Source organism: Tribolium castaneum, chromosome 11 (genome assembly GCF_031307605.1).
Source record: "Tribolium castaneum strain GA2 chromosome 11, icTriCast1.1, whole genome shotgun sequence".
Lineage (NCBI taxonomy): Eukaryota > Metazoa > Arthropoda > Insecta > Coleoptera > Tenebrionidae > Tribolium > Tribolium castaneum.
Window position 1 is genome coordinate 1,511,756 of NC_087404.1, and position 9,339 is coordinate 1,521,094.

General features: G+C 39.0%; 1 protein-coding gene and 3 non-coding genes across 4 annotated transcripts in view; 1 reads left to right on the plus strand and 3 right to left on the minus strand.

Moving 5' to 3' along the window:
- Positions 1 to 387, minus strand: part of LOC135267369 (large subunit ribosomal RNA) — a 4,037-nt gene extending 3,650 nt beyond the window's left edge. Inside the window, exon 1 of the ribosomal RNA XR_010335799.1 lies at positions 1 to 387. This exon is cut by the window's left edge and continues 3,650 nt beyond it. This is a non-coding gene — a ribosomal RNA (large subunit ribosomal RNA).
- LOC103312347 (B-cell lymphoma 3 protein) overlaps positions 1 to 9,339 on the plus strand; it is a 467,353-nt gene that overhangs the window by 313,610 nt on the left and 144,404 nt on the right. The gene's annotated exons all lie outside the window — the stretch shown is intronic.
- Positions 864 to 1,020, minus strand: LOC135267388 (5.8S ribosomal RNA). The gene has a single exon (XR_010335808.1). It is a non-coding gene; the product is annotated as a 5.8S ribosomal RNA (ribosomal RNA).
- LOC135267401 (small subunit ribosomal RNA) lies at positions 3,076 to 5,000 on the minus strand. Its single transcript, XR_010335821.1, has one exon. It is a non-coding gene; the product is annotated as a small subunit ribosomal RNA (ribosomal RNA).

The following is a 9,339-nucleotide window of genomic DNA, read 5'->3' on the forward strand; positions in this document are numbered from 1 at the left end:
TTTCAACTTTCCCTCACGGTACTTGTTCGCTATCGGTCTCGTGGTCATATTTAGCCTTAGATGGAGTTTACCACCCACTTAGGGCTGCACTCTCAAGCAACCCGACTCTGAGGAGAGATCCTCCCGTTATCGGCAACGGTCACTACGGGCCTGGCACCCTCTATGGGCTGTGGCCCCGTTCAAGATGGACTTGGACGCGTCGCACAATCTCGGGATGACGGATCCTCCCTAACACCACATTTCCCGGCGTCCGGTTTCGGCCGCGGGATTCAGTGCTGGGCTTTTTCCTGTTCGCTCGCCGCTACTAAGGAAATCCTAGTTAGTTTCTTTTCCTCCGCTTAATAATATGCTTAAATTCAGCGGGTAGTCTCACCTGCTCTGAGGTCGCAAATATAAATTTGCCTTTATTTTGTCAGACGATAATTACACGTATTCCGTTTATATGGCTGCCTCCAAACAATTTCAAACATCGATCTGACGTCGTTGCGAGAATGTTGTTGTTGTTAATTATAGTGCATAAAATATGCATATAAACAACTTTAACGTCTCGGACACGACGATCGCTTCGTTCGAAATTTAAGCGTTGTGGCTGCTTTTTAATATCGGACGTGCTACGTCTAAACCAACTTGTACCAACAAACTAATAAGAATGTCAGCCGCTATTGCGTTTTAGGATGCCGCGTTATTTTTTATATTGTTTTTATTGTTGTCTACGTTGCATAATATTTTATTATGACAACCGACAATCAATTAACAATTATAGTAACGCGTCATATTTGCACCCAACACGCTCCGACGTAATTGTCTACACAACATTGTGCGCTGTGTTTAAGACAAAAACCGAGCAGTCTTTGAAATTGACACGACCCTCAGCCAGGAGTGGTCCGGGAACAGTATATCCGAGGACCGCAATGTGCGTTCGAAATGTCGATGTTCATGTGTCCTGCAGTTCACAAGTTGACGCGCAATTAGCTGCGTTCTTCATCGACCCACGAGCCAAGTGATCCACCGTTCAGGGTAATCTTTTCAAACAAATTTAAAATATTATTACATAACGCACCGTTCCACATCGAAATCGTTTCATCATCACACAACAACAAAAATAACTACTTAAGGTTATTACAATTGTGATGTATATGTGAGAAACGGACCAATCGAAAGAAACGTTCGGCGTTATATTTTATAATATTTTATTTAATTAAAGTGGCATTTGTTTCTACTTATCGAAAAGAGTATGCAGTTATAGTTTAAGTTTACATAAAGAATAACCCGATGATATTAACGTTTTATAAATACGTATATATATCTATTAGGTTTTTTTTCTCTATCAACTTTGTCTATAAAACTCTGCTCCTTTTGCGATAAGCATTATGTATATTTATTAAATAGAAAATATGTCGAAAAACCAGACGTTTTCTTCAAACAAACGCCACAGCTACAAACTTAATCACAACAATATTTACCAAACAATACAATTGTAGGGTGTTTTGTGTGATACGTCGTTTGGTGGGCATTCTAAGAACGTCCGTCGACATAAAAACGAATCAAAAGAAAAGCACAGGCAGTGCAAAACGTTCCTTCGTCAGTCGGGCGTATATCATTTAAAACCCACAGAATCTAAAAAAGTTAATAAACTTTTTTATTTAGATTCCTACGGTTCGTCGCGTCGTTAAAGTAAATTATTACTTCGACGCATGCGGAACCCAGGTACCCGAAAACCGTAAGCCTAAGCGTTTTTTTCCAAACATCACTCACTATCGATAAAGTAAATTGATTTTATGTATTTATAAATGTGCGTTTGTATGTATAGTAGTATAGTAGTAGTATATTTTGTTATTGGTTGTTTCGAGCTTTTTATTGTTATAAAACGTTTTTGTAGTCTTGTACATAAAGTACAGACGAATAGACAGCCCCTTTTATTTATTAATAAACTCCAACCATTTACAAATTAAATTACAACTACAACATCTCTTTTACACATTAATTATACACCATCTTTATTTTCTTTTTTCCGAAGCGAATACGATGAAGAAAATACGCAAAGACTGGCTTACAAAACCGTAAGCCTAAGCGTTTATTTTTCAAACATCACTCACCATCGGTTAAGTAAAATGATGGTATGTATAAATGTGTATTTGTATGTACAGTAGCGTATTAATTTTGTTGTTGGTTGTTTCGAGTTTATTTATTATTATGGTTTGTATGTATAAAGTTTTAGTCTTGTACATAAAGTACAGACGAATAGACAGCCCCTTTTATTTATTAATAAACTCCAACCATTTACAAATTAAATTACAACTACAACATCTCTTTTACACATTAATTATACACCATCTTTATTTTCTTTTTTCCGAAGCGAATACGATGAAGAAAATACGCAAAGACTGGCTTACAAAACCGTAAGCCTAAGCGTTTATTTTTCAAACATCACTCACCATCGGTTAAGTAAAATGATGGTATGTATAAATGTGTATTTGTATGTACAGTAGCGTATTAATTTTGTTGTTGGTTGTTTCGAGTTTATTTATTATTATGGTTTGTATGTATAAAGTTTTAGTCGTGTACATAAAGTACGATCGTATTGGCAGACACCATTATTATTCATTCATTCATTCTTGTTTGTTATTATAAATAACTCCAACCATATACAAATACTACAACAACAACAACATCTCTTGCACATTAATTATACACCACCACTGTGTATTAGTACTTTTTTTCGAAGCGAATACGATGATGGAAATACGCTAAGACCGGCACTGCGAAAGCAATAATAAAACATTAGCACATAACCATCTTTCGACAATATTGATTCGTGTTAATGTTCGAAAAAATTCTTTGAAAACGTCGTTTACGGCACGTTTACAATCGATTTATAAAATAAATCGAAAAACGTAACAACAGATCCGCTTAATGCAAGACGACCCGTTGTTGCTTTTCCGTTCGACGCATAATAAAGAATTTTGTATGAGAATTGATCATCATACGAATAGTGTATGTATGTGTGTTTTTTGTTGATCAGCACAGACAAAATGTGTGTGTATGTGTGACAACTAAACAACAACATTTACACGTTAATGATCCTTCCGCAGGTTCACCTACGGAAACCTTGTTACGACTTTTACTTCCTCTAAATGATCAAGTTTGGTCATCTTCCCAGCAACATCGGCAACGTCGAAACGCCACCGCGCACCGGTCCGAAGACCTCACTAAATCATTCAATCGGTAGTAGCGACGGGCGGTGTGTACAAAGGGCAGGGACGTAATCAACGCGAGCTTATGACTCGCGCTTACTGGGAATTCCTCGTTCATGGGGAACAATTGCAAGCCCCAATCCCTAGCACGAAGGAGGTTCAGCGGGTTACCCGGACCGCTCGGTCAGGGAGGACACGCTGATTCCTTCAGTGTAGCGCGCGTGCGGCCCAGAACATCTAAGGGCATCACAGACCTGTTATTGCTCAATCTCGTGCGGCTAGAAGCCGCCTGTCCCTCTAAGAAGAATTGTTTGTACGCCGACAGTAAAAACCGCACATAGAGACCGGGCGAACCCGGCTCCAGCCGGCATTTGGGATGTCGAAATACGCCTATTTAGCAGGCTAGAGTCTCGTTCGTTATCGGAATTAACCAGACAAATCGCTCCACCAACTAAGAACGGCCATGCACCACCACCCACCGAATCAAGAAAGAGCTCTCAATCTGTCAATCCTTCCGGTGTCCGGGCCTGGTGAGGTTTCCCGTGTTGAGTCAAATTAAGCCGCAGGCTCCACTCCTGGTGGTGCCCTTCCGTCAATTCCTTTAAGTTTCAGCTTTGCAACCATACTTCCCCCGGAACCCAAAAGCTTTGGTTTCCCGGAAGCTGCCCGCCGAGTCATCGGAGGAACGTCGGCGGATCGCTAGCTGGCATCGTTTATGGTTAGAACTAGGGCGGTATCTGATCGCCTTCGAACCTCTAACTTTCGTTCTTGATCAATGAAAGCGTTTTTGGCAAATGCTTTCGCTTCTGTCCGTCTTGCGACGATCCAAGAATTTCACCTCTAACGTCGCAATACGAATGCCCCCATCCGTTCCTATTAATCATTACCTCGGGGTTCCGAAAACCAACAAAATAGAACCGAGGTCCTATTCCATTATTCCATGCACACAGTATTCAGGCGAAGTTTTAGCCTGCTTTAAGCACTCTAATTTGTTCAAAGTAAAACGTGCCGGCCCACCTCGACACTCAATGAAGAGCACCGCGGCGGGATTGAGTTGGGCCGCCCTCTCGAGCTAAGCCCACCGGCAGGACGTCCCGCGAAACGCCAGTTAACACCGCGAACGATGAACCGGCGGCGCGGGACACAAATTCGACTACGAGCTTTTTAACCGCAACAACTTTAATATACGCTATTGGAGCTGGAATTACCGCGGCTGCTGGCACCAGACTTGCCCTCCAATTGATCCTCGTTAAAGGGTTTAGAGTGTACTCATTCCGATTACGGGGCCTCGGATGAGTCCCGTATCGTTATTTTTCGTCACTACCCTCCCCGTGCCGGGAGTGGGTAATTTGCGCGCCTGCTGCCTTCCTTGGATGTGGTAGCCGTTTCTCAGGCTCCCTCTCCGGAATCGAACCCTGATTCCCCGTTACCCGTTACAACCATGGTAGGCGCAGAACCTACCATCGACAGTTGATAAGGCAGACATTTGAAAGATGCGTCGCCGGTGCGAGACCGTGCGATCAGCGTAAAGTTATTCAGATTCACCAAGTTGTACGATGACGGCGAAACCGCCACCGATTGGTTTTGATCTAATAAAAGCGCTCCTTCCGTCTCCGGTCGGAGCTCTGTTTGCATGTATTAGCTCTAGAATTACCACAGTTATCCAAGTAAATGTGGGTACGATCTAAGGAACCATAACTGATTTAATGAGCCTTTCGCGGTTTCACCTTAATTTGGCTTGTACTGAGACATGCATGGCTTAATCTTTGAGACAAGCATATGACTACTGGCAGGATCAACCAGGGAACTGTGTTTTTGTGTTTTTTGAGACAGACGAGAGAATAAAATACTCATCATCATCGTTTATAAAGATGAAGAATATGCGCGTTTGTGCGAAACAATCTAACATATAAGAAAGTAACGCCACGCTGTTTCTTCTTTTCTTCGTACGATATAGAGATAAATGTATCGTCATCATCGTCGTCGTAGTCGTTAAACACCACAACACATATATCGGTCAATAAAGGCATAATAATAATATTTATAATATTATTTTTTACCTTTGCCGATTTAAAAGTTCAAACATTCTCTTCACTCTTCGCAAGATTGAATGCGACGTGAATTTATGAAATTCTTTCGAATCCATAAACGTTACGAATATTATATAAATATTCTCGCTCGGATATTAGAGAGTTGACGCATTTATTATTTTTGTTTGTTTAAATCACAAACATTGTTAGTCCAACAAAGTTTGATTGCATAAGGACCGCCAACGTAAGAGAATACGTTTTGCCGCATCCGCAATCTCGCTGTGGGGAACTGGCGAGCCACAAAATCACAAAATAAAGCAATCTCGCAAGCAAAGCCCTATTCGAATTCGATAGCGGAAATGTGCGATAAACGTCGATAAATTGGAAGCAAATGCAGAACGTATACATAATCGGTCGTTTTGTCGTCGTCATTTATGATAAACTTCGACTAAACCGTTACACCGTTCATATCGCCTCACTCAACGCATCGACACACACCACTACCATATGTATACCAGCGCGACACCGATTCGAGGCAGCCGCTCGGTATTGGATGTGCGCACCGCTCCACTGACATAGCTCCACAGGCGGACGTCTACCGAAGCGCACAGCTCTATAACTATAAGGCATACACACAAAAGGAGAAAATATTTTAAATATTGATAATATTAAAAAGTCATATTTTATATTTAAACCATTATAAAATTTAATTATAAAAACGTTTGTTTTAAAAAAAATAATTAATTAATAAAAACAAAATTATTTTAAGCGCCGTACTTCGTAAACGTCGTACTTCGTTCGTCGTATGTGCAAAGTCAAATGAATGCTGTAGTTAGTCGCAGTTGGAACGTCCTGAATGTCGTACAACGTAACAATAATTTTGAGTGCCCTAATGTGTAGACGTCGTACTTCGCGAACGTCGCACTTCGTAAACGACGTACTTCGTGAACGTCGCACTTCGTAAACGACGTACTTCGTGAACGTCGCACTTCGTAAACGACGTACTTCGTAAACGTCGCACTTCGTAAACGACGTACTTCGTGAACGTCGTAACTTCGTAAAGGTTATGCAATATTAATACACATTTGGTGTATTGCAAGTTGCATTTTAATAAATATTATGCATTTTTATGTTTTAATTTAATATCTAGGCCAAAATACTATGTTTATTTAATTGTTAAATGTGTACGTTTATTTATAGATACGTAATTTACATAAAAATTTGTTTTTTTTTTTATTATATGCAAACTACAAATAAAAACATTTAATATTTTCAAACGTCGTACTTCGTGTAAGTTATGCAATATTGATACAAATTTAGTGTATTGCGGGTCGCAATAATATTAATTTATATTTGAACGTTGTACTTCGTGAAGGTTATGCAACATCAGTACACATTAAGTGTATTGCAGGTTGCATTATTATTAATTTATGTTTTCTCACTTTTTACCTTCATATAAAAAAAAAATTTAATATTTTTGGACGTCGTACTTCGTAACAGTTATGCAATATTGATGCACATCTGTTGTGCTGCGGGGTTGCATTTTATAAATTTAATGTATTCTTATGATTTACTTTAATGTCTAGGCAAAAAAACACTTTTGATTAGTTGCTGAATGTTTACATTTATTTACAGATACGTAATTTGCAAAAAAATTTGCTGTTTTTTTATTATATACAACACAAATAAAATTCTTTAATATTCTTGAACGTCGTACTTCGTGTAGGGTTATGCAATATTGATACAAATTTAGTGGTATTGCGGGTCACAATAATATTAATTTATATTTAAACGTAGTACTTCGTGAAGGTTATGCAAGATCAGTACATATTAAGTGTATTGCAGGTTGCATTATTATTAATTTATGTTTTCTCACTTTTAACCTCAATATAAAAAAAAATTAATATTTTTGGACGTCGTACTTCGTGAAGGTTATGCAATATTAATGCACATCTAGTGTGCTGCGGGTTGCATTTTATAAATTTAATGTATTTTTATGTTTTACTTTAATATCTAGACAAAAAAAACAATTTTGATTAGTTGCTAAATGTTTACATTTATTTACAGATACGTAATTTGCAAAAAAATTTGCTGTTTTTTCATTATATACAACACAAATAAAATTCTTTAGTGTTCTTGAACGTCGTACTTCGTGTAGGTTATGCAATTTTAATACACAATTAGTGTATTGTGGGTTGCATTATTATTATTTATTGTTTACGTTTTAATTCATCACTTTGTGAACGTCGTACTTCGTTTGTACTATGAACGCTGCATTTCGTCGCAGTCGGCAGCACGTGCGAATAAACGTCGTACAAGAAAATCACGATTTTGAGTGCCGTACTTCGCAAACGTCGTACTTCGTCTATACTATGTACAAAGTCAAGTGAACGCTAAACCTCGTCGCAGTCGACAGCGCGTGCAAATAACGTCGTACAAGAAAATCACGATTTTGAGTGCCGTACTTCGCTAACGTCGTACTTCGTCTGTACTATGTACAAAGTCAAATGAACGCTAAACTTCGTCGCAGTCGACAGCAAGTGCAAATAAACGTCGTACAAGAAAATCATGATTTTGAGTGCCGTACTTCGCAAACGTCGTACTTCGTTTGTACTATGTACAAAGCCAAATGAACGCTAAACTTCGTCGCAGTCGACAGCAAGTGCAAATAAACGTCGTACAAGAAAATCATGATTTTGAGTGCCGTACTTCGCAAACGTCGTACTTCGTCTGTACTATGTACAAAGTCAATTGAAGGCTGTACTTCGTCGCAGTCGGAAGCAACTGCAAATAAACGTCTTACAAGAAAATCATGATTTTGAGTGCCGTACTTCGCAAACGTCGTACTTCGTCTGTACTATGTACAAAGTCAATTGAACGCTGTACTTCGTCGCAGTCGGAAGCAACTGCAAATAAACGTCTTACAAGAAAATCATGATTTTGAGTGCCGTACTTCGCAAACGTCGTACTTCGTCTGTACTATGTACAAAGTCAATTGAACGCTGTACTTCGTCGCAGTCGGAAGCAACTGCAAATAAACGTCTTACAAGAAAATCATGATTTTGAGTGCCGTACTTCGCAAACGTCGTACTTCGTCTGTACTATGTACAAAGTCAATTGAACGCTGTACTCCGTCGCAGTCGGCAGCACGTGCAAATAAACGTCGTACAAGAAAATCACGATTTTGAGTGCCGTACTTCGAAAACGTCGTACTTCGTCTGTACTATGTACAAAGTCAAATGAACGCTTAACTTCGTCGCAGTCGACAGCACGTGCAAATAAACGTCGTACAAGAAAATCACGATTTTGAGTGCCGTACTTCGCAAACGTCGTACTTCGTCTGTACTAGTACAAAGTCAAATGAACGCTGCATTTCGTCGCAGGTCAGAAACAAAGCAAACGTCGTGCAATGAAACAATAATTTTGAGTGCTGCATTTGTGAGCGCCGTACTTCGTTTGTTACTTTATGGTCACATGAACGTCGTATTTCATCACACAGAGCACCATACTTAATGCACTTAAATGAACGTTGTACTTCGTACAAGTTAGGCAATATTAATACACATTTGGTGTATTGCGGGTTGCATTATTAATTTACAAAAATAGCTATGATTTTATATACAACTAAAAATAATTCATAATATTTAAACGTCGTACTTCGTAACAGTAATACAATATTTAAACAAATGTAGTACTTCTTGAATATAGGCAATTTTCATACACGTTTACTGTGAAACCAGTTGCGTTACAATTAAAGTATACGTAGTACTTCGTGGTTTTAGGCAACTTTAGCGCGCGTTTTTGTGTAATGTTGGTTGCATACCTTTAAACTAAATGATTGTGTCATTACTATTTTACCACGATGAGCAATCGTGACTTTATTATATGCAGTAGTTATTAAGCAGTGAATGGTGCAAGGCGAGCGCTATGTGCTAGGCGAGAGCTATGTGCTAGGCGAGAGCTATGTGCTAAGTCCGTAGAACGAAGTATGTCGTTCGAATAAATTTGCTGGCTTTCTTCTACTCTTCCTCCTCTCTCTCTCTCTCTCTCTCTCTCTATCATCTATCTTCTTTTCCTTTTAATTTCTTTCTTTCTCTCTGTCTTCTTTCTCTTTA